Source organism: Pinus tabuliformis, chromosome 9, assembly GCF_031772625.1.
Source record: "Pinus tabuliformis cultivar Carrire ecotype Pingquan chromosome 9, CPIR1, whole genome shotgun sequence".
Classification (NCBI taxonomy): domain Eukaryota; kingdom Viridiplantae; phylum Streptophyta; class Pinopsida; order Pinales; family Pinaceae; genus Pinus; species Pinus tabuliformis.
Window position 1 is genome coordinate 426914464 of NC_142307.1, and position 26830 is coordinate 426941293.

The following is a 26830-nucleotide window of genomic DNA, read 5'->3' on the forward strand; positions in this document are numbered from 1 at the left end:
GCTAATTCGAGTTGAGGGACTAACTTGAGTCATGTAGAGTGTCTCCTAAATTTTAGGAGCCTAGGTTGAGTTTAATTTGAGTTGTAATAGTTTAATTTGAGTTGTAATAGTTTAATTCAATCAAACTGAGTTAATGTTAGTTAAACTAGTTCCAACTATTGGAGGAACTAGTAGGAGGTCTAGCAGTGGGGTGCAACTTCATGTGTTCAACTAGTTAACTGATAAATCAACCATAATTAACTCATGCATGCATAAAATTTGAGTGACCCAATTGAGATTGGAGTTCAAGGGCATTGTACTATCAGTTGTATAATTTTCCAGGTTGTACAGGTGATGTGTGCAGTCAAAGAAGGGCCTATAGGAATTGCACAATTCAAGAGGCGATTCCCCTAATTAATAGGGGGCTAATTCCTTGAGAAACAACACAAGGAAATAGGAGCTTGGCAGACAACATAATTGGCTAAGTATTGGCTAGAGATTGCTGGTGAAGCAGTGAGATAGATTGTACTAGTGCAGAGGTTTCTCAGACTTGAGAAGCATTGTAAATCTTCTCTATTTGTATGATCTAATTCAATATATAGATAGGAAGGGGTTTTGAGTAGCAAGCTTTCCCCTTAGATAAATCTCTGAGCATATGTGATTGAATCTTGTCTCATATTTTGTGATTTATCAATCGATTAATTGTTTCCGCTGATGAGTAGAGTAGATCCAAGTCTTTTGTTTTAGCATATTACATAAGAAGTTTGAATCTACACAGAATTTCTACATATTTCTACATCTTCTTCAGCAAATAATTGAGTGCATTGATGAAGCTCCACCGACCATCTTATTTATTGTATTATATCTATTGCATGAACACCATCATAGGTTACCAAATGAATTGTGGATCTTGGAAAAATGTATTGCCTACATGAACCTTGCTATGTTTTTGTTATGTCCAATGGTTTTTTAATAAGAGCAAAAGCAATGGTCAAGATGATACAAAAGAACATCCTTCTCCTCACATGGGGTGTTAATAATTAAACACAGCTCGTTGGACTTGCAAGGAGGATAAGACCATCATAGTCAAAGAATTCAATGGGTTATTTAGGTCTTGCAAGTGAAAGGCCATTAAGGACTAAGAGGAAGACTTTTATCTTCTCACATTATTTCATTATCATTTCATTCACTTCTGTTTCAAAAGTGTGCCATATTTTAGAGCATGTGTTATCTCAGGCCATAGTGACCTAACGAGAAATAGTCACAAGCTGTAAGAAGCCATTTTCAAAAGAGATTAAAGAGGGTAAAGATTAAGAAGTTAGGCCAGAGAAGAATATAAGACTTATATGAAGGTGCATGTAAAAGCACTGATATACTGTGTAATCCAGACATATCAACCATAAGGTGATATGCTGTGTCTCATATAGTTCTTCGTTACATCCAATATGTACATTAACCATCCCAATCTTATCGTGCCTATCATATAAATGAACAACAAAAAGAAATGTGTATTCCAAAAGATCACATTAATTTATTATAAAAGGCCTAAGCATTGTCATAATTTCATTGCAAAGGTTTCTTTCACAATGACGAAGTTTAAACGGAAACAAGGAAACTCCCTTCCTGGTGAAAACCCATAGTTTTTAGAGGCCTCACTCTAACAAAATCCTGTCACTATCTTAGGTTGATAGTTGAGAGGAAAAATATCATGTGAGTTCAAAAGATAATAATGGTAATCTAGGAAATGTAGTTTTCTAGCCTATAAACTAAAACTTTCAAGAATTTAGGTCTTTTCAGGCTTTTGGCTTGTAGTGGAGACAAGGTGCATTCACTAAAAACATCAATCAAGACTGCGATTATAGAATTCCTGCAGTGAACCTTGGTACTTAACATGGATTCTTGATTTGTAATCACTGGACAACATGATGAGAATTTCCAAGAAAACAATTATTTATACATTAAAGTGTGTACGCTAAACTAAAAGAAGACAATCATCGTATATTAATAAAGATGATTATGTCAATCAACCATATTTATATACAAAAATCAAAGTTGGCAGCTCGTCATCCAAAGAGAAATATGTCTCAGTTTTGTTGAGAAGCTAGGCAACGAGTCTCTCCTCAAGAAAAAATGAAACATAAGATCTTTTGCACATCTTATATAGTATGTTGCTAGTGTAGACCACTACAATGGCTGCATTTGCTTAGTTATAATAGAAAACAAAAGTCTCAATTTCCTTCTTTCAGCAACATCACATCTGCAGAATATAGTTGTACGACACTAGAGGGGCTGCTAGTGCACCTTCCAAATCAATAGGCTTACTTGCTTATGTGGAACACTGCTGTGGGTGTATATTACTAGAAACGAGAAATGGGAGATGAAACAACGGGACGAGAAATAGAATTTGGAGGTTTCTCATTCAACAAATGAGAAGAGAAAAAAAAAAATGTGAAAAACATAAAATAAAGCATACATCATCCACATTCTCCAATAACGTGGTTTATAAGTAGTTGTTCATAGGCTTTCGTTGCTCACATATGTCATTCTCGAATATTCATAGTGAGAAACAAAGCTTGTGTTGCTTACATGAGTCATTCTCAAATACCCATATTTGATCCTCTAAGCTGACAAATACAATAGTGAAGAAACCTTTGGCAATGAAGTCAAGATTGATTTGGCCTTTCCACTTCCACTTGATTTGGACCTAGTGAGAGCGAGATTTTTTTGAAGGCCATATCCCCAGAAATTTTGGATGAGTACATGATCTCGCATATGCTGTATATATTCTTCCATGTGATTTGAGTGGACGTCAAGTTTGGGCTCTATTGTAGTATTTGACCAGCAACTACTGGGTTGTCGTTTCCCTAGTTGGGTAATAGAATGATGAAAATTGAATTGAGCTCCTTTGAGAATAGAACCAAAAGTAGAGAGGCATTTTCCACAGAAAAAGTGGAAAGAGTGAGAACTATAAATGCTACAACTAAAGTTTTAAGACAAAGCCTAAAAAATATTACCCTTAAACTTTCAAAATTTAAAACGATAAATGCTAATACTAATATTTAAAAACAAAACCTAAAAAACATTATCCTTAAACTTTCAAAATTTTATCATTATCCCTTATAATAATAATTAATTTTTATAATAATAAAAATAATATATTTTAAAAATATAATTGAAATAAATACTAAATTATTTACCAAATTAATGTAACTTTATACATTTAAATTTATAATTTATATAAAAAAAGTTTAAATATTAAATATAATAAAACTCTATAAAAAAAACTCTACAGTAAATCCACTTTTAAATAGAACGAACACAAAAATTAAAAAATAAACATTAAAACATTAAAAAAACATAACAATACGAAACATATGGAAATAATATAATGATAACCAACAAAATCCCTAAATCCTTAAATGGACAACGTTGGTAGGAAATTTTAAGCTAAGCACAACAGACCATGAAACCGCCTCTGAAAACTATCGACAAAACCATCCTTCATTTTTTTTGCTCAGCTCAATGTCCAATCGGAATGAGACCAACATTACAAATGAACCAGAACAACGTTACGTCCAATAGGAATGAGACCAACATTATAAATGAACTAGAACAACATTTCTCACCATTCGTTTCTCGAGAAACCGGTTTTCTGTATTGAGCAACGAAAACGACCGTACAAAACGGCGTTTTCAGTACCGTTCCCTCTTTTTTGCGTTTTTTTTCCCAAAACGAACGCTCCCGTTTCGTTTATGATAACACAGCTGTGGGTCTCTTGTATGCGTACCAACGTGCAATTAAAAGATAGACAAGAAAATTCAGACCGCTCAGGATGGCAAGAAGCCAAAAGAAGTAATCAATATGTCCATAGTTCAAGTTATTGGGAATCCATCCTGTTTTTCCATTCCTTGTTGTAATGTCAGTTACAATGGTAACCAGCAGAGTACTCAGGTAACTGCCCAATGCTCCTGTAGTTAGTTGAACTGCACTCATTAAGCTTCGCATAGCATCAGGTGCTTGATCATAAAAGAACTCTAGTTGCCCTATGTAGGTGAAAATTTCAGCAGCACCTATTAAGAAATACGGGGGAACCTGCCAAAAAATGCTCATGGGTATGGTTGTTCTTTCATAGTAGTTATGCTCCTTGATCATGTCGAGTCTCTTGATCTCAACAATGGCTGCAATCACCATGGATAAAATAGAAATGACCAAGCCAATCCCTATACGCTGTTGTTGGGTAAAGCCCCTTTGATGACCGGTATATTTTCGTACAAGTGGAACAATTAGACGGTCATAAACTGGAACCCAGAATATGACACTGATAGTATCAAATATAGATAATGATGCTGCTGGAATATTAAAATGGGGACCAATACTGGCATCCATAGTGTCTCCTTGTTCCACAAACAATGTACCCATTTGACTATAGACAGTAGAAAAAATAATCCCGCTGCCCCAAATTGGAAGAATACGGATAACTGCTTTTAACTCCTCCACTTGAGTCACTGTGCAGAGTCTCCATGGGTTATTGGAGCCAACTGTACTTTTATCATTTACTGTTTCTACTGCAGCTTTGTCTAGAAAGCTGCATGAAGACAAGCTCTGTTAGTTGACATCATCTTTGAAATAAAAAAGTTTACACTCATGAAAATTTACTCTGCAAATGCATTAAGCATAAACTACTCAGAATTGTAAGATATGAAGCAGATGAGTTACAAACTTACAAAAATTCAGAGGAGAAATTTTCAAATAGGACGAGCAGAATTTCAGAGCCTTCGGGAATTTAATTTGATTAAAGCTAAGATTGATTTTGTAAATGAGGGGAGAACAGAAGCATCAGAATTCTACTAAAATCTAAATATAGAATCTCATCTGCCTATATTAAGTGTAAATACTAAACATCATAATCAATTTTAATTGATATAGTAAACAATTGGAAAACTAATGAAAAGGTCAATAGAATATGATTACTCCGTCATCATGGTTCTGTGACTTCCTCTGCACTAGTTCCTTTGGTTGCTCAGATGTTAGCATATATGCATTGGCATCTTGCAGGTTCTCAAAACAAATGCACAGGGGCTGCTCCGACGGTTTTTACCTTTTTAGTGTTTGGTTGAGTCAACAAAGTTCGCATACATTGAATTTTACAGCAATCAAATATTTCAGGATAATAGTTTTCAATCCTCCCCCTGTTGAAACAGTTTTGTTTAGTGTTTATGTAAACTTACTTATACAGTTTGAGTGCTTTTAATGTTAGATGGTAGAGTATGTATGTATTCGTAGACTTAGCAGTCAAATTGCTCTGTAGAGGTGAGTCCCTTGTCACACAAACAATGGGGTATCATACACCAAATTTGGGAATAGAGTATGTATGTTTTGGTAGACTTAGCAGTCAAATTGCTCTGCAGAGGTGGACCTCTTGTCGCACAAACAAGGGGTCTGATACACCAAATTTGGGGTAGAGTACATATACCTTGGTAAACTTAGCAGTCAAATTGCTCTGCAGAAGTGGGTCTCTTGTCGCACAAACAAGGAATCTCATACACCAATTTAGTGTCTAGCTTTGCTGTGACCTTAAAATTACATTATTATTATTATATGTGTTTTCTCATCTAAGCAATTTTCCATTATAAGCCGACAACAATGATAATGATTATTATATATGTTTTCTCATATAAGCAATTTTCCATTATAAGCAGACAGCAATGAAGAGTAGTTTCTCTCAAGTGGTTTGAATGTCGAAGCTGTGAAATCCTTTTAAGATCGTGCTGCATTGAATACAAGAGCCGTCATCAACAGAAGGCAACCTATCAGCTTTCCATGGAAAATTCTTGTGATTAATCTGCGAGGTTTCTTTAATGGTGATTTATTCAACCCTGAATATGAAACCGAGTTAATTTTGAAACGTCCATACGAAGAAATCAAACATAGAGTATTATCAAATTACTTCTTCCGACGGAAATTGGAAATCACAAAGGTTTCTTTGTAGGCCTAGTCAGTTGATTGCAGGTAAATTAGTATTAAAAGACACTAAAGGCACTTAATTAGGTTAACCATTTTTAAGCAGATGCTTGAAGTCAAATCATTCTCAATGATTCTATAAATAGGAAAATTCAGAAAAAAGTATGAAAAAGAAAATCAGGAAGCTTGGTAGTAATCTTACAGGAATTTATCTGTGTGCTCAAGCTTTCGACTTCCTTCAATGACAGACTCCTTATCTTGAACTTCATAAAGACCAGACTTATCACGTGGAACAGGGATGTTCCATTTTCGAAATGATGCAACTAACACCTGGGCTATCCGGGTCAAGGGACTGCCCCCTGGCTTTTGATGTCGGTATAAACGGGTACCTGAAAAGAAGCTGCACACCGCTATTCCCATGGCCACAGTAGGAATTCCAAAACCCCACCCCCAACCAACATTCTCTTGGACCCAAACAAGAACACTAGCTGCAACAAGAGCACCAATGTTAATTGAAAAATAAAACCAGTTGAAAAAAGAACTTTTCTTTTTCTTTTCTACATCATCTGTCTCATCAAACTGGTCTGTTCCTAACGATGATATGCATGGCTTGATACCACCAGTCCCTAGCGCAATAATGTAAATTGCCAAAAAGAAAACACCAGTTTGAGTCGTTGTTGCATGGCAATTAAGGTCTGAAGCTTTGCAGGGAGGCTTAAGATTAGGCACAGATGCAGATATAGTCAACAAGGTCATTCCCTGAAAATGGACAAAAATATTCTTCAACCAAAATGTGTTGCAAACAATGTCAAAACATGATAAATTGACAGAAAGGTGTTGAGAGAATTTGCTTCTAAATATGTTACTATTCATTTCTCAATTAACAGAAAAACTTGATAGAACAGCAATGAACTTACAAAAAACTACACAATAGAAAATACAGCAATTGTTTTATAACGTCCCCAGTATGCATCAGCCATAAAAGCTCCAATCAAAGGAGTTATGTAACAAGTTCCAGACCAATTTGTGACATTATTGGCTGCAGTTGAATTGCCTTGCTTGAACTTATCTGTCAAATAGTTCACCAGATTTGAACTGAATCCATAGTATGCCAATCCTTCGCAGCACTCATACCCTGTAAAATAAATCCGTTATGGAGACCATAATCCAATTGAAGGTATATAAATATAAAATAACAGTGTTTCATTACCCAAATTTCAAAACCAGTTCTGCAATTACTAGTTATTTTCTGGTTAGTTTGTCAATAAATATGTGTGCTAACTACTCGTTGAGAAAGATATTAGTATGCTTGAAAGGAACATTTTGACGTTTAAAGGTCATCACATATACCCAAAATAAATGGACAAGCCTTCCAGTTCCCAGATTTGTTCTTGACTGAACGTTTTCCATGAATATCTACAGACCCATCTTGAGTATACTCATCATCAAGATTCACTGAAGAGTTCATACTTCTTATTCGTCGAGTGTTGACCTATAACATAAAAACCAATAAAATGTTAGCAAAGAATGAAAGAACAGGAATTGTATTTATTCCTAATTACTGGATAAACAGTTCCATAAAAAAAACCATGACAACTCTGTATTATACATTTCACGTAGTTACACCAGGCATACAGATTTGGCAAGCACACACAATAGTTTAAGTCATTGTGCAAAACGTTTCACTAAAAGGGGATCAGCGTTATGCTTCAGCTCAAGATGTGTTTACTAACTACATCCCCAATTTGTAATTTAATTATTTATGAAGAGAAATAGGGAACTGAATGTGGTGATGATTCGAATAAGCTCCCTAGGAATGTTCCCGAGTTGATCTTACAGCCATATGAAAGTGCATATGCATTTGCATGGAAAATTATAAGACCACATTAAAAAGGGTCATAGTAAAAATATTGGGAAACAACTTTGGCTAAGACCACAAAGATAATACATTGCTAGCTCAACGTTACCAGAATTCAGATGCAACAACGTTGATGATTGGTCCCTCAATATATGACCATAAACTGGCCTTAATACAATAATTCATTCTGGCAGTTTCAAGTTTCAACAGCAGTCCAAGGGAAAACAGGACCACTCTTGATTGAATAGCACTAGAAGGTTTTTGGTTGAAACTCTAGCCTTTTACCTCATTGTGTAGTCTAGTCCCTTGTGAAGCTAACAATTGCTTTCAAGTGTGTAGATTTTTTTTTTTTGTGTTTGAGCAAAGCTTGAGCATGGGGTAAGTCTTCGATTCGATGAACTCACTCTCAAGGAAAAACATGTAAGAACCCACATCAGATCAAGTTTCTCTCAAAGGCTTATCCAACAAATTGAAAGGGAGCCTCCTACCGTAGCTTTCTAACATATTGTGTTCTCAAATCAAATTTTATTTGTTACAATTTATGCACTCTCATGGATCATATCTAGCTTTGAGGGCTTGTTGAATGCGATTTCCCCTCTTGTCATTTGCAAGTTGTATTCTAGTTGTACATTCTCTTATTGTGACTTATATTCATCTCTTGATCTAATTCTCTTATGTTTATATGCTTGTACAATCCTATGGGGGCTTGAAAGCCGTGCTTTTTTTAGGCATCATTTGAAGGGATTTGTAGGTGGAAGATTGAACCTTCACTCTTACCCTCTTCCATTTGTGCAAGGATTCCTCTAGGAGTTTGAGAAGTTGAGCCACCAAATTTGATCTCCTTGAGGAATGTGAGTTGACTCTTTGAGGCATTCTTGAGTTGTAACTTTGCAATAAATTGTAGCTTCTCATTCCTTGTATTTGTATTCGATCTTAAGGAAGAGTAGCTTGCTCTCTTGAGCTTGTTGTAAACTCTCCTCAAGCCTCAAAGTCCCTCATTTCTCTATAAGAGAACTTCTTGTCTAAATAATAAAAGTAAATCTTTCTTCATGAGGGAGCTTGGGGATTTCCCCATGGCATCCCAATCTCCTCATTTAGTAGGAGGTAGCAGTGGTGATTGGTTTCTTGCTTTGCACTTTCATGTTCTCTTTTCACTCTTGAAAGTAGCCTAGATCAATTTCATTTCACATATTTACTTGCTCAAGTTTCTCACTAATTCACACTTTTGTTGGCCTAATTTAGCACTTGCAATTTACACTTTACATTGCTCATCTACTCATTGCAAATTTGATATATTTGCAGCTGATCTAGTCCATTTAAATGTTGATAATAGTGTTATTTCATTTGCTCATTTCATAGCTCTCATTTGTAGTTCTTTCTATTGACATGCAAAGGCACTTTACATGCTAATGTGGTTTCCATTTTGATACAATTTTCTGATTTTGTCATCTAGTTTCAACTAGTATTTTTTTATCATAAGTTCATTTCATCTTCATGCAAGTATAGTGTCATAATTTGTTGACTGGTATCTTTATGAAGTTATTTTGAGCCATCTTGAAATACTACTTTTACTTGCAATCAAATTTGATCATTTACATCTCACTTACACTTGCAATTTTGCAATCCTTCTAAAATTTACCTCCAAGACATAAGTCTGGGTTGAATAGACATTTCAGGAAATCTTCTTTGAAGATCCCAAGTCTAAGTTTGGAGAAAAGGTTAAAACACGTGACCATGCAGTTAGGGTATGGCTGAGTCCTGCATGAAAATGGTGGCACGTGGATAGCCTTGAGGGACTAGGTGGATCTTTGGTAATGAAGCTAGCTTCTCCACTTAAAACCCCAAGCTATAACCTCTATCCATACAGTGGTGAAGGATTTGAGAGGGAGTAGCACCTTAGATATGCCTTTAATAAAATCAACCAATAACACTTACCTCACACAACTCACTCCAGCAACTTTGGGTTATCTTGCATGCAATTGTGATATCATTGGTTATCTTATCTTTCCTTTTTACATGCAAGTTGAATCGTGAGCACTTATATTTACTTTATTGCAAGTACTTTGCTTCATTCACATTCTTGTACTTTATTTGGTTTATGGTTATTTGCTTATCTTGAAGTTCATTTGATGCAATGTTGTTTATATCATATGTGAGCATATTTTATTTCCAAGTACAAGTATTATTTCACTTGCAAGTTTCATTCAAGTGCTCTTCTTTCAAAGTTGTATCTAATATTTTACAATTGTAATCTAATCTACTAACATCTGTCTTGCAGCTTTCACATATCATTGTACTTGTCAACTCTTGAAAGAATTTATTTTATTGAAGTATCGTTATTTATTTGAGCATATTTATCTCTTGCAAGTTTATATTTATTGGCACTGGTCTATTTACATCAATTTTCCTTGTAGGATATATTGTTGAATCATTGTGATTTATTTACACGTAGATGTTGATTATATGCTTATGATTCATTTATACTTGCTAGTTTAATTCCTTGCTTCAAGTTACATTTCAAAGTCTTTGGATGGTTGATTCTTTAATTGATTTATTAATAATCTCTTAGAACTTGTTGAGTCTAGCAAGCTTTCCTTAGAAATATTCCTTAGGGTCTATTGAAGAATGTAACTAGTTTCGGTATTCGTAATTGTACTTGTCAAAAGAAATTTTATTATTAAAGAAAATGACTTATTAAAGCATGGGTTTCATGCTTGGGTCAAATTTTTTCTAAGTCAAAGCCTCCATTGAAAGCTTCTCGGTTTCGTCTTGAGTCATTAGAGTCATTGTCGTTTTTATTAGACCCTTCTTGGGCTTTTGTATCATGTAAAAAGAGTTATTTTTTAGTCAAAAAGGTTATTTGTCACCTCCACACCAAGGCGGCCATATCCCCATGAAGTCGGCCTATATTAGGGCAATTCGACCAAGCATAAAGGCTATTTAGAGAGAGACAATTCGACCTATTTGGAGCATTCACTAAACAAGTTCGATCTTCAAGGAAGATAGGCAGAAAAGAGAGCGAAATTTGCTGAGAAGACCTAATTCGCGTTTATGGGCTATCTATGTCTCACACGTGCGAAGCTTTTGGGAAATTGCTAGAGCCATAATTCTGTTTCTACTGCAGGTCCAAAATTATGTTGTTGCAGGTCGAAGTTCTATTGTTGGGAGCCCGAAATTATGGATCGAATCTGCTGCTAGGGAGTTGTTACTTGGAGAGTTTGACAGGGATCATCTATTGAAGGGAAGGGTTGACTTGGTGGTTGGAGGATGTCTTTGTCTAGGTCTGAGAAGTCTGGAAATGTCTCATCTTTATTTGAATCTAATAAAGGAAGAGTTTGACTGGGTTTTCCCCTTATAGGGGATTTTCCCTGGCTAAGTGCCTACATCTTGTGTCTCTTGTTCTTGCAATCTTCATTTACATATAATTTGGTAATTTCTTGATGAAAGATAAAATAATAAAGAAGTGAAAGAAGCCAACATAATTCACAAGTAATTATCAAGAAAGAGGAATCAAACCCTAACTCCTATAAGCGTTGATTTCTCAACATGGTATCAAAGCTAAGGTCGAAGAAGGGTGAAGATCACTTTGTTAGCTTGGAAGAAAAGGTTACTCCCTCTATGGCAAGTTACTTGAAGATGGGATTCAATATCATAAGAATGCAGGAAGCTGGATTGGAAGAATCGTCTACAGTCTATCTAGAAGAGTCAAGAGTGAAGGATTCTTGGCTACACTTTCAGGTTCTCTTGATGATGATAATGCATGGATCATTGATAGTGGAGCCTCAAGACATATCATGGGAGAAAGAGGAAAAATCCATACTCTATCAAGAGAACCATCATCGCATGCAGTGGCGCTAGGAGACAACAACAATTATGCAATCAACGGCCTTGGATCTACATACTAAAGCTGGAAAGTGGAGCAAAGCTACACCTCAACAACATACTCTATGTTCCAGGTTTAAAAAGGAATTTACTTTCCATTTCTTATTTAGAAGATAAAGAAGATCATAGGGTTTCCTTTGTAGGTGGTAAATCTTTGGTTTGGGGAAAGGATTCAAATATTGAAAAGGAAAAAGTTATTTGAGTTCGTGAAGGAAGGCTATATAGAGTCATAACACCATCTCCTCAAGCCCTAGTTCACATGAAGAGCAATCCTATTGAACTATGGCATAGAAGATATGGGCATATTCATTACAAAATAATACCGTAACTTAGTCAAATGGTAAATGGCATCCCCAACATCAAGGAAGATCATGAAGGAGCATGCAAGGGATGTGCTTTAGGAAAGAATACAAGGAAACCTTTTACAAGTAGTGATACAAGGTCTAAGGAGATATTAGACCTCATTCATTCTGATGTGTGTGGGCCAATGTTTAACAAATCTCTTGGAGGCCATGTTTATTATGTGACCTTCATTGATGATCACTCTAGAAAGACATGACTCTATCTTCTCAAGACAAAGGAAAAATTATTTGAAAAGTTCAAGGAATTTAGATCCGAAATGGAGATCTTAACCGAAAGAAAGATAAGAACTTTGATAGTCGACAATGGTGGGGAATACAATTTAAAAGAATTAATTGAATATTGTAAAGAAGCAGGTATTAAGAGGGAGCTCATTGTTCCCTACAATGCCAAACAGAATGGAGTTGCTGAAAGAAAAAATAGAACAATTGAAGAATGTATATGAACTATGATATTTGATCAAGATCTACCAAAGTTTCTACGGGGAGAAGCAACAATGACAACAATATATATACAAAATAGAAGTCCTCATAGAATCCTTGATAATATGACACTGGAAGTAGCATTCACATGGAAGAAGCCATGTTTATACCATCTCCGAATATTTGGGTCTCCCGCATACATCCATGTTCCAAAAGACAAATGAAAGAAATTGGATTCTACAAGCATAAAAGGGATCTTCGTTGGTTACAGTCTTTCTTCAAAGGCGTATAGAATCTACTTCAAGGAAGGAAGACAAATTAAAGTTAGCATGGATGTTATATTTGATGAAAATCATGCCTACAAAAGATCCAAGGATATACCAATCAAATACGATGATGAAGATGTACCATTATTTGAAGAAGAAGAGCATCATGACAAGACAACTACAAACCAAGAAGAAGAAGACGAAGGACCAAGTGAGCCTATTCAACTTGTAATCATTCCTGAAACAAAGAAGAGACCAAATCGGTTAAAAGCTACACTTGAATGTGCTGAAGAAAATGGAGCTACTAAAGGATCTTTTAGAGAAAGCAAAAGACAAAAGAGATATTCAGGATATGCAGCATACATGACAAAATTGATAGAATTTGAACCAAAAACATTTGAAGAAGTTGCTCATCAAGTAGAATGGAATAAGGCAATGCAAGAAGAATATCAATCCATCATGAAGAATGGTGTCTAGGAAATCGTTCCTAGACCAAGTGACAAATCAGTTGTCAACTCAAAATGGATTTACAAAATCAAACATGTTGTTGATAGAAGCATAGACAAATACAAAGCTAGATTTGTTGAAATGGGTTCCTCACAAAAGGAAGGAATAGCCTATGAAGAAACCTTTGCTCTAACTGCTAGGTATACTACTATAAGATCTTCGGTTTCGCTAGATGCTACTATGGTATGGAATATCCATCAAATGGATGTCAAAACATCTTTTCTAAATGGAACCATTGATGAAGAAGTATACATCGAACAACCATAAGGCTTCGAAATAAATAGCAAAGATACACATGTTTGTAGACTCAAGAAATCCCTACATAGCTTGAAGTAAGCTCCTAGGGCATGGTATGCAAGAATGGATGCATATCTCTTAAGAATTGGGTTCGTCAAAAGTTTTGTTAATGAAAATCTCGACATTAAGGTGGTAAAGAATGAACTAGTCATTATACTACTATATGTGGATGATTTGTTTATTACAGGTGTAGAGCACAGAATACTAGAATGCAAGAAAATATTGGTAGCTAAATTCAAGATGAAAGATCTGGGACTCATGCACTATTACTTAGTCCTAGAAGTTTGGCAGAAACCTGGTGAGATTTATTTGGGTCAATGTAAATACATAATCAAGATGTTGCAGAAATTCGGTATGATGGATTCCAAGCCTATGACTACTCCCACGATCACCAATCTCAAGAAGCTGAGAAGCTCCGAATCTAGTCTTGTCTATCCTACTAGCTATCATATGTTGGTGGGTTCTTTGATGTACTTGGTAAATACAAAGCCTGATATATGTTTTGCTATAAATGTTCTTAGTCAATTTTAGTTAGAGCCTTGTCATGATCATTAGATAGCTTCCAAGCATATTTTGAGATACCTACGTGGCACAGTACATCACTGTCTGAAGAATGATGGAAAGGAAGTTAAGCTAACAGGTTTTACTGATTCTGATTGGGGTGGCAGTGACACTGATGGAAGAAGCACTATTGGTGGATGTTTCAGTTTGGGATTTGCAATGATTTCATCGATGAGTAGAAAACAAGATCAAGTTGAGTTAAGCAGTGCTGAAGCAGAATATGTTGCTGCATGTGAAGTAGGAAAGGAAGTTGTTTGGTTAAGAAAGCTCTTGTCAAATTTGTTTGGAAAGCCTCTGGATCCTACTGTGATAAGTTGTGATAATCAAAGCAACATCAAGATGTCTGAAGACCCCGTATTCCATGCAAGGATGAAGCATATCAACAACAAGTACCACTACATTACAAGTTTGGTAATAGATGGGGTCGTGAAGCTACAATATATCCCGACTGATGAACAGATAGATGATGTGCTGACGAAGTCTCTTCCTAATAAGAAGTTTGAATATTTAAGGAGCATTTTTGGGTTTATTAATGTTACAGATTTAGTTGATAGGGAGAGATGGAGCATCTTATGGCAAGATGCTTGGGAGGACATCTGGCAGACCTATGTGTTGATGTCTAGATCTCGAAGAGGGAGGGTGGCATTGGTCATGGAGCTTTGACCTTGGATACACACCTAGATCCGTGGGTTGGTGGTAGAGATTAAAAGCCTGATTGTATCTAGAATGGCTAAATCTTAAGTCTCGTTATTCCCACCCGAATAGAATACCCTGGTCAGGTATCTAGTCCGCAACACTGAGTGTACTATACTTCTTCGTAGTTCATCTCATTTTGAAATCTTCCATGTACTCTTATATGTATGTAATTATGAATACCTCCCTAGTTAAGAGGGAGTGTTGAAGAAAGTAACTAGTTTCAATCTTCATAATTGTACTTGTCAAAAGAAATTTTATTATTAAAGAAAATGACTTATTAAAACACGGGTTTCATGCTTAGGTCAATGTTTTCTAGGTGAAAACCTCCATTGAAGGCTTCTAGGTTTTGTCTTGAGTCATTGTTGTTTTTATTAGACCTATTTGGAGCATTCACTCAACAAGTTCAATCTTCAAGGAAGAGAGGCAGAAAAGAAAGCGAAATAGCTGGAGAAGGACAAAATTTGTTGGGAAGACCTAATTTGAGTTTCTGGGCTATCTATCTCTCACATGTGTGAAATTTCTGGGCAGTTGCTGGGGTTGACATTCTTTGTCTACTGCAGGTCTGAAATTCTTATTTTGGGGGTCAAAGTTCTATGTCTAGGAGGCTGAAATTCTAGATCAAAGTTTTTGAGGAGTTGTTACTTGGATACTTTGATAGGGATCATCTATTGAAGGGAAGGGTTGACTTGTTGGTTGGAGGAGGTCATTGTCTAGGTCTAAGAAGTTTGGAAGTGTCTCATCTTGATTTGAATCTACTAAAGGAAGAGTTTGACTAGGTTTTCCCCTTATAGGGGTTTTTCCCCAGCTGAGCGTCGACATCTTGTGTCTCTTGTTCTTTTGATCTTCATATACATATAATTTGGTAATTTCTTGATGAAAGATAAACTAATAAAGAAGTGAAAGAAGCCAACATAATTCACAAGTAATTATCAAGAAAGAGGAATCAAACCCTAATTCCATTAAGCATTGATTTCTCAATAGGGTCTACGCCCCTTGACTTTAGCTAAGAGAGAGCCTAAACAGATAGAATTTGGAGTAGGTGACAGCCCCAATTCTAAGATTTTCCACCAAGGGCATGTGAAATTTTTATCTATTGCAGCAATTGGAAATTATTCTTCTAACTGAAAAATTAATCATGTTGTTTATTTGCTACGACTAACAGTGAATAAAATCACAACTACAATTTTCACCATAAAAATATTGCGGAAAATAGAATATTGAAAACTGAGAAATTCTAGCAGTTGTCCCCGGAAAAACCCAATGTGGGAAAACAGATGCAGCAAATGAGGGTTTTATTATTATTATTCAGCAACAATTTTGAGTACAATAATTTAGATGCCTGACTGAAAAATTAATCTGAGGAAACTACTGGAAAAATTATCAGGAGAATTTTCTCCCACCCCACAACTATTTTCTGCCTCCACAATTGCCTCCCCACCCTTTGCACTGAGCTCCCTGTGTCACCCTCTACACAGAGCTTACACTAGCCCTTTGCAAATTTTGGCCTTCCTTCCTTTGCCTCTTTGGGGGACTAGAAACCTTCCTCCCATAATGTTGTTTCCCTCCTCTTCCATGCGCTACTCACCCTCGGCTCTATCTTCTCTGCTGAGATGCTTCTACTGAGAAAGTCAAATTGCCTGGGCAACTAAGTATCTGCAGTGGTGTATTCTCCATCACCACATCAATCTCCTCTTATATCCCCTGTTGGAGCACCAACGACCAAGATTAAAACTTAATCAATTGCTAGGATCATCTTTGGATCGATCTGTGTGAGATTTTAGATGATTATCACCTTATCTCAATTAATATTGACTAATTAACCATATTCCCTAAGTTTAGACTTAGGAAATATTTAAAAATCGGTTAATAATCTAATTGAGACACTTCTAGGTGAAATTTCCAGAAATGAGTTTTGGGTTTTTGAGATCTCATGTATTCTAGCCTCTCCACCAAATTTCGTGGCTAGAACACATCTGGTGCTACAAAAACTAACACTCCCTCTTAGTGAAGAATGTGTTCTAGTGCTACTGCACACGATGTCTTTGCATCATCTCTTGTCATGTTGCTGATGTCTGACTGCTTTTTCCCACCAACCATTGTGCAACTCTGATATACGCTGCATCTGTGATGCTGCTGACACTGCCATACTACTGCCAACATTGCATCTGCACTACAACTCCCTCTCATCTGTTGTTGTTGAAGCTGAGAATCATCCAAAGTAATCTGTCCCTTCTACTGAAACGGGTTCTCCACAATAACCATTTGTTCTCTAAAATAAACGAAGTTAGCTCTCCCTAGAGCTTTTGTGAGTATATCTGCAATCTGCTCTTTTGTGGGAACATATTGTAGCTAGACTGCTCCATGTTGTACACAATCTTTGATGAAATGACACTGAATATCGATGTGCTTTGACCTGCCATGAAACACTGGATTCTCAGAGAGATTTGTGTAACTCTAATTATCACAGTAGACACTGGTCGCCTCCATCCTCTGCCTGAACAAGTTTACTAGCATCTTTCGAAGCCATACAACTCCACACGTAGTTGTGTTGGCTGCTATATACTCTACTTCTGCAGAGCTCAATGCTACTGATTTCTGCTTCTTGCTACACCAAGAAACCATCCCTGATCCAACACTGAAGCAGTACCCGGAGTTACCTTTCCTGTATATCTTAACCCATACTCGATTGTGCCGCAAACATACCTATGAATATGCCTCGCTGTTGCCCAATGTACCCTCTTTGGTTCTACCATGAACTGACTTAAGGTATTGACTGTGAAGTAGATATCTGACCTAGTGTTGACCAAATACATGAGAGACCCAATAAGTTGTCTATACAAGGTGGGGTCGACGTCCTTGTCATCTGATGCATCTATCTTCCAATTGGTGATCATGGGCGTAGACATGGATCCGCAATCTTGCATTCTAAACCTCTTCAGAATATCTGTAGCATATCTTCCTTGCCCAAGGAAGATCTCCCCATCCTTCTACCATACTTCCAATCCTAGGAAATAATGCATCAATCCCAAATCCTTCATGTCAAATTTTGCTGCCAGGTTCCCCTTGCATTCCTCTATGAACCCCGATGATCCTGTAAAAAAGAGAGAATCCACATACAAAACTAGAATGAGTGGCTCACCCTCTACCATCAAATATTAAAGATTGGGATCTGCGTCACTCCTGATGAATCCAATCTACTACAGGTAGTTGTCAATCCTACAATACCATGCCATGGGAGCCTTCTTGAGTCTGTATAGAGCTTTCTTCAATCTGCACACATGAGTTTTCCTCTCATGAGTCTCAAAGCCCTCTCGTTGTTCTATGTACACTTCTTCCTCTATCACCTCGTTCAAGAAGGCTGTTTTGATCGGTTAGACACTGGTCGCCTCCATCCTCTGCCTAAACAAGTTTACTAGCATCTTTTGAAGCCATACAACTCCACACGTAGTTGTGTTGGCTGCTATACACTCTACTTCTGCAGAGCTCAATGCTATTGATTTCTGCTTCTTGCTACACCAAGAAACCATCCCTGATCCAACACTGAAGCAGTACTCGGAGGTACCTTTCCTGTATATCTTAACCCATACTCGATTGTGCCGCGAACATACCTATGAATATGCCTCGCTGCTGCCCAATGTACCCTCTTTGGCTCTACCATGGACTGACTTAAGGTATTGACTGCGAAGTAGATATCTAACCTAGTGTTGACCAAATACATGAGAGACCCAATAAGTTGTCTATACAAGGTGGGGTCGACATCCTTGTCATCTGATGCATCTATCTTCCAATTGGTGATCATGGGCGTAGACATGGATCTGCAATCCTGCATTCTAAACCTCTTCAAAATATCTGTAGCATATCTTCCTTGCCCAAGGAAGATCTCCCCATCCTTCTACCATACTTCCAATCCTAGGAAATAATGCATCAATCCCAAATCCTTCATGTCAACTTTTGTTGCCAAGTTCCCCTTGCATTCCTCTATGAACCTCGATGATCATGTAAAAAAGAAAGCATCCACATACAAAACTAGAATGAGTGGCTCACCCTCTACCATCAAATAATAAAGATTGGGATCTGCGTCACTCCTGACGAATCCCATCTACTACAGGTAGTTGTCAATCCTACAATACCATGCCATGGGAGCCTTCTTGAGTCTGTATAGAGCTTTCTTCAATCTGCACACATGAGTTTGCCTCTCATGAGTCTCAAAGCCCTCTCATTGTTCTATGTACACTTCTTCCTCTATCACCTCGTTCAAGAAGGCTGTTTTGATGACCATCTGGTGAATCTGCGATCCCATCTGAGCTGCCAGAGATATAACAGACCAAATAGAATTGTGTCTGGCAACTAGGGCGAAGGTCTCCTCATAATCTATTCCTTCTTTTTGTGCATACCCCTTTTCCACGAACCTAGCCTTGTGCTTTTCCACACTGTCATTTTCCGCATATCTAATCTTATAAACCCATCTAGAACCTACAACTGATCTTTCTTCCGACCTTGGCACTACCTCCCAAACATCATTCGTCATGATAGAGCTATACGTTTCTACCATGGCATCTACCCACACTTGATGTTATGCAGCCTCCTGAAAGCTGGACGGCTCTGCAACTTGAGCCACTAATGCTTGGTACTTGTCAGATTGTTTGCGTTGTCTTGTGTTTGTCCTAGGAGTTCGAATAAACTCCTTTGCATCTCTCAATGTTTGACGAACCTTTCTTTTGGCTCGACTGCTAGTCATGGGAGGTTCAATCAGCTCCTCCTCACCCTGCCTCTGCTACTCCATCTGCTGAGAGCTCCCCGGATTTCCTGCAACTAAGGAAATGTTGGTACTGGTCATAGTACTCGATCCTTGTGACTGTCCTCGTGCCTGTCCCATTGGCTAGCCCTGTGGTTGCCCCTGCTGCTTGAACAAAGGAGCTTCTGCTGACCGATTTAGATCACCTGCAGGCATCTCATGAGATATCCTGAAAGCTTAGTCTTCCATGAACTTCACGTCTCGCCTTACTACAATCTTCCTATTACTAGGAATGTAGATTCTATATGCCTTTGAGGTTTCATTGTAAGAACCCCTTCTTTGCAGTTTGATCTAGTTTGGTACGTTTATCATCTGGCACGTGGCTAAGCAACACTGCCAAAAATTTTGAAGTGGCTAACTTCTGGCTTCTTCCCTGTGAAGACTCCTGGCATTTTCTACCCCAATGCTCTATGAGGAGTCCTTTTATAAATATATACTATCGTGTTGCATGCTTCTGCCCATAGAAATTTGGGTAGATCCTGGTCATATAACATAGCCTTTGCAGTGCCAACAATGGTTATGTTTTTTCCGCTCCGCTACACCATTCTGTTGTGGATTATATGGAGCTTTCCATTCTCTTTTGATGCCTTCCTTCACACAAATATTTGTGAAGTCTTTATTCTCTACCATTATCTGAGCGAAGCACGTTGATCTTCTTCCCTATCGCATTCTCCGCGAAAGCTTTGAACTCTCTGAAACGATCAAAGACCTCATCTTTGGTCTTAAAAAAGTAGATCCAAGTTTTCTTGGAATGGTCATCAGTAAATGTGACGAAATATTCAGCACCATTGAGAGCTCTAGTGGACATCGAGTCGCAAATATCTGAATGTATGAGTCCTAACATGCCATCAACTCTACTATCACTTCATGGAAATGTTGCCTTAGCATACTTCCCAAGTACGCATCCTATGCACACATCATTGTGTTCTGTGCCAAGTTTTGGAACCCCTGTTGCTATTTCTCTGAGCATCTTGAGTGCTCCATGGTGTAGATGTCCCATTCTCTTATGCCATAAATCATTCAGCTCCTTCCCACTACTACTGTCACTGCCTATTAGGGTCATTGGAGAATCAATCTGTAACCGATACAATCTGTTACTTCGAACTCCAATTTGTCTCACCTTTTTCCAGCTTGGGTGTTTGACATGCACTTTCTTCCCTACAAAGTGAATATCATACCCCTTATCTTGTAACTGGGATATTGAAATCAGGTCCATACCCAATCCTGGCACATGCAATACGTCTGTAGCACTGGTGCTTTCTCCTGACTCCTTCTGAAAATCTATGATACCTCTCCCTATTGGAATACATTTTGTTTTGTTTCCCATAGTAATCAGTAAGTCCATCTGCTCCTCTTTGTAGCTAGAGAAATATTTTCTAACCCCTGTCATGTGAGTTGATGCTCCACGTCTACATACTAGACTCCCTGTGAAGATGATCCTGCTAAGCAAGCAAATTCGTCCTCCAATTTGGAAGACAAATCTAAAGTCTCCTGAATGTTACTTCTGTCCATGCTTATGCTGAAAAATTTATAGTGTGTTATTCCTCTTTTCCACCTCGACGTTGGCTCTGTTCTAGCAAATTGTTGCAAAACCCTTTGCATCCAGTTAGAGATCTGCCCAACGAAGGTATTGAGCTACTCCCTCTGCCTCTGGAATCACTCGATCTGGAAGGATCAAAATTTTTTGCCCCTCTCTCAGAAAAATCGGTCTTTCCTCAAGCAACTCGGCCCCTTTGCCAAATACTGTGTTGCCTTTGAAAATTTCGGCTTGCTGCCCTTGCTGAGTAGTGAAAGTCCTTTTCCTTGTTTTCCTGAGCTCTCTGGCTAATCAACTTTGCTATAATACCATGTGAAATTATTATCTATTGTAGCAACTAGAAATTATTCTTCTAACTGAAAAATTAATTATGCAGTTTATTTGCTACGACAAACAACGAATTTATAACTACAATTTTCACCATAAAAATACTACGGAAAATAACTGAAAACTGAAAAATTCTAGCACACACATAAGAATTTTGACATAGTTATTTTTGGACATTTGTCCCCGAAAAAATGCAATGTGGGAAAACCGGTGCAACAAATGAGGGTTTTATTATTATTCTTCAGCAACAATTCTGAGTACAATAATTTAGATGCCCAACTGGCAATCTAATCTGAGGAAAATACTGGCAAAATTATCGTGAGAATTTTCTTTCATCCCATAACTATTTTCTGCCTCCAAAATTGCTTCCCTAGCCTTTGCGTTGAGCTCTCTGCGTCACCCTCTTCGTAGAGCTTACACTGGCCCTCTTAGAATTTCGGCCTTGCTTCCTTTGCCTCTTCCGGGGATTGGAAACCTTCCTCTCAGAATGCTGCAATCCTCCTCATTCACCTGATACTCACCCTCTGGCTTTATCTTCTCTGTTGAGTTGCTAATACTAAGAAAATCGAACTGCCTGGGAAACTGAGTATCTGAACTGGTGTATTCTCCATCACCACATAGATCTCCTCTTATAATTCCCTGTTGGAGCACCAATGGGCAAGATTAAAACTTAATCAATGGCTAGGATCATCTTTGTATTGATCTGTGTGAGTTTCTAGATGATTTTCACCTTATCTCAATTAATACTGATTAATTAACCATATTCCCTAAGTTTAGACTTAGGAAATATTTATAAATCGGTTAATAATATAATTGAGACACTTCTAGGCGGAATTTCCAAACACGATTTCTTGGTTTTGGAAATCTCATGTATTTTATCCTCTCCACCAAATTTTGTGGCTAAAGCACATCCAATGCTGCAAAAACTAACAGGCCACATTTAGTGGGGTTGAATATTTTTCCCACATTAACTTAGGTGTGTAAGCAAGGCGGCAACTGGTCCCAAAGGCCTAAGCCCATTACATAAGCTCATCATTCTAGCATTCAATTATACAATTCCCCCTGTGGGGTACAAAATTTGGAAAAAAGAAGAAGAGCAGAGAGAAAGGGAGGGGAACACATGCCCGGCTGGACTTATGGTCTTCAAAAAAAAATTCTTTGTGCCTTGTCCATTGGGCAATGGAATCTTTGTTTATGTGCATATGAGCAGGTAACATAGATGTTTCATTCTTTATTCTTGATACCAAGTTTGAACATATAACAAAGAGATTTTTATTTTTTATAGATAGTCTTTTGGTGACATATCATTTTTCTCAAATTTTTTTACTTCTTTTATAGCATTACAAGTTAAAAAATAATTTTCATGAAAAGACGAAAAATAGGATCATAGAAGAGCAACATAATTGAAGTAGTAAGAAGCATGCTCACTTTCAAGTTTTACAGTATAGGAAAGAAGAATCACTTTGAACATAATAATTAGCTAAAATATTAACAGCGAGTATAGTACAAATTGTTGTGCCCTAACATAACCCCTTGTCCAACAATGTTACATCTTTTGTATAAATGAAAAAATTTCAATTGTATGCAAGTCACCTAGGGATCTCTCAACTTTGGCCATATTTCGTTAAACCTGCGTATCAATCCATTAGCACAATAATAACCTTCTTCCACCTGGACCACGGTGGCACAGAGACTGGTTTTTCAATGCAGAAGGATGGGATAGCAGGTTTCATCGTATTCAGAAACAAATAAAAAAAAGGCATTTCTTAGGTACAAGTTACAGCCCTTCATTGTATATTCCCTCACCGAAGAGCCTCCTTCCTTTTGGGGAGGAGCCAAGCCATTGTTTGATGGAGTGGTTTTGTTGGCTATCATGGATGGTTCCATGGGAGCCACAAGCCTTGCTGCAGTCAAGCTTTATAGTAGATGCAAAGGAGGCAGAATGAAATATAGGGAGTCTGCTAGGACAAAGCCTTGACAGCGCATCGACTCAGCTTCACCATCCTTCTCAACGCAGAAAGAAAACACCCACCAGACTGAATCAATTCAAAGCAACCTATAAAAAAATAGGATAACCTACTGTGTACTTAGCATAACTCAGACGACATAGATCTTACACTCTTCTCCTACACAGCAAAGTATTGAAAATGCAATAAGAAAATCCTAATTTAATTTTGTTTTTGAATTAATTTAGGAATAAAATTGTAATTCTACATCACAAGACAACTTGTACGAGTTAACTAAGCTAAATTGACTTAGCTGGCTCAGTGAATTCGAGTTGAAGGTCTAACTTGAGTAATGTAGAGCATCTCCTACATTATAGGAGCCCTGGTTGAGTTTATTTTGAGTTGTAGTTAATTAATTCAGTTTAATTGAGTTAAAATCAGTTAAACTAATTCCAACTGATGGAGGAACTAGTAAGAACTCAGACATTGGGGTGTTGCTTCATGTGTTCAACCAGTTAGTTGATGATTCACTCATAAATAACTCATGCATGTCTGATTTGAGAGTTATCCAGTTGAGATTAGAGTTCAAAGACAGTGTACTATCAGTTGTATAATCATCCGAATTGTACTGGTGGTGCATGCAGTCAGTGGAAGGCCTATGAGGATTGCGCAATTCATATTGCAGAATTTCCCTAATTAATAGGGGGCTAATTCCCAAGGAAACAGCGCAAAGAAATAGGGACTTAGGCAAGCCAAAATTTGGTTATGTATTAGCTTGGCTTGTCTAGGAAGCTGTGAGACAGATAGAGATAATGCAGAGGTTGCTTGAGCTTGAGCAAAGCATTGTAATTTTCTCATATTTTCTGACTAATGCAATATACAAATAGCAGGGGTTTTTCGTTGTGGCTTTCCCCAGGAAATCATTGTATAATGTTTTGATTGAATTCTTTCTCTTGTATGTTCCATGATTTCGCGATCATTTAATTGTTTCCGCTGATGAGTAGAGTAAATTCAAGTATATTGTTTTAATAAATTACAATTAGCAATTTGAATATACAAAATTTTTACACAAAACACACCTTCTCAATCAAATCCCCAATTGAAGACAATAAACTTTTCATTATAATCATCAAAGGTTCCCTTAACTTAGTGTTAAAATCCATTGAAAATAACCAAAAATGCCCTTCCAGTCCAAACACTGTAACTTAGTGTTAGAATCCATTGAAAATAACCAAAAAGGCCCTTCTAGTCCAAACAAACCTCTATATTATTAATGATGCTACAGTTACGGGCTGATTTCTGTCGAAATATGCAGCTTGCTGTCCTTATATTTTGGCCAATCAGAAGCTCCAAATCATCTGATTAATTCGGATTGTGAAAGCTTTACTTTATATTGTTAGAACCTTTCAGTGAGATTCATACTGACAGAAAAAGACTTGGTTCAGGCGCTAGACTTCAGACAGATTCAAGACCTGCAAAGGTGAACTGATAGTACAAAATACATACACTGGTTTCTTTATTTTGAGCTCGGGAAGCTCAAAGGACCTCAAACATAACACCATGCTTATTAGGAAGCCATGTTCTCAACGTGGATAGGGAGATATGCGACCCCTCTGCTTTCCCTGAAGAAAGAGCATACCCTACCCATCCAGGAAATGACTATGGGTGAACTAAGTAAGCTTGTACATAGATTTCTGTATGGAAGTAATGCCATGATCAAGAATCGAACCCCACAATAACAACTGTTAAATTTCGCCTAATCTAAAAATCAAAAGGCATGAATTAAGAACATTTGGTTTTTACAATACACACCGGGATGCAGCTCAGAGCAGCCTGCAAATCTTCATAAATCTTATGAATTAGCCTGATGGGAACATTTTCATTGGTTACCTCTGAAACTAACCAGTGGACATGATACTAATATAAGACGATGCTACTCAAGTGGGTTGTAATCTAGTGGTTCAGACCTGGATTCATGACCCCCTGAACTTTGAAGACATGTTGCAGCACTCCTACCTTCGGTAAGCAAAGTAGAGCCCACTTCCTTAACAAAGGGCCATTTACCATCCACAAAAAAGAAATGATCCTGTAGTGTATCGTCTAAAGCTAGTAGAAATAAATAATGCTTCTGGAGCGACAATGTATCGTCTAAAGCTAGAAGAAATAAATAATGCTTCTGGAGCGACAATTTCAGTTCAATTATAGAGCAAATAGCACATGTGTTAGGTTTCTTCTCATGAATTTGCAGGCTATGAATGCATTGGAGTGAGAAATTTTGAAATATGCATCTTCATATCCAGCATCCCAAGATGAAGTAGCTAAGAACAGAGAAGAGCCCATTTTGAAAACAAAGATCAGGAAATGCTAAACAATGTACCCACTTACAGAGACGTATGAATTGTCCTCGTTTGCAGGCAGAATCTAAAAAGCTCTGTTCAAGAGTACCAAAAAAACACCAGACAAGTATCAAGTATCACAAGCTTCGATTGACACTCACACAGAATTTTAACAAAAATTCCAGGCAGAAGATTTTAAAAATTACTCTCCGTTTGCCTCAAATGTTAGGAGAGATGAGTTAGATACTCAGACTTATTAGCACTTGGATCTTTTTCATCAAGACAGTATTTTTTATATTCTTACATGGTAATTTTTATATTATGCATTATATTTTTTATCTTTTATGTTTTTATATGATAATTTTTATATTCATGCATTGTATTTTTACTAGGCGATTGTCTGCAATGCCTTTGACTTACTTTGTAACCATTAATTAGACATAAATATAATTATCTTATCTTATCTCTATAATTTTCTGCCACATATTCTCAAACTCAATCTTTATATATCTACATCCAGAAAGCTAGTGCCTAGAATCCATGGACAGTTTTTAATTGTAAAAACTACCTACAGAGGGCCATCTTTACCTGATACATGTTCTAAGCAAGCACGGTTTCCCTTGGATTGTCGTCTTGCGTTGAAAGTTCGAAGGGTGTCATAACTCGCACCAGTGTGAATGAATCGTCAAGAGGTGAATATCTTGTCAAAAGATTCATTGAGAATCCCGAAAATAAGAATATGGAAATCGTCAAGAGGTGAATATCTTGTCAAAAGATGCATTGAGAATCCCGAAAATAAGAATATGGAAAACAAATGTGTGCTAGGCTGTCCAGTGACGGGCAAAACGAAGAGTTGAATGCATTCGGATTTGAATAACTCTAACAAGACTTATAGCCCGTAAATAATTTATGGGATGTTAACGTTAAAGTAATATTTTTGTGATTTTTTTAAAAGATAATAATAGTTTACCAGTCTATGATAGTGAGCTGATTCTTTCGAAGAGAGACAGGGCATTCGTCTTTTGAAGGAGAGGGAGACTCCGTGTTCCCTCTGGCCATCAGGTATATCAGTTTCAGCCTCCCTGAGTGGAGCTTGACCG

The 26830-nt window shown here is 37.3% G+C and overlaps 1 protein-coding gene and 1 pseudogene across 2 annotated transcripts in view; both read right to left on the bottom strand.

Annotated features, from left to right (window-relative positions):
- The window catches only part of LOC149148972 (protein NRT1/ PTR FAMILY 8.1-like), a 52979-nt gene extending 27014 nt beyond the window's left edge, over nucleotides 1–25965 (bottom strand). Inside the window, exon 1 of the mRNA XM_089445190.1 lies at nucleotides 25780–25965. The gene's annotated coding sequence lies outside the window, so the exon portion shown is untranslated. The remainder of the gene's footprint in view (nucleotides 1–25779) is intronic.
- On the bottom strand, nucleotides 3491–26506 carry LOC149148973 (protein NRT1/ PTR FAMILY 8.1-like; annotated as a pseudogene). Its single transcript, XR_016263480.1, has 5 exons — nucleotides 26319–26506; nucleotides 7291–7432; nucleotides 6858–7075; nucleotides 6143–6699; nucleotides 3491–4564 (listed from the first exon to the last, which is right to left on the bottom strand). The product of XR_016263480.1 is annotated as a protein NRT1/ PTR FAMILY 8.1-like (transcript).
- Nucleotides 26507–26830: the final 324 nt, after the last annotated feature.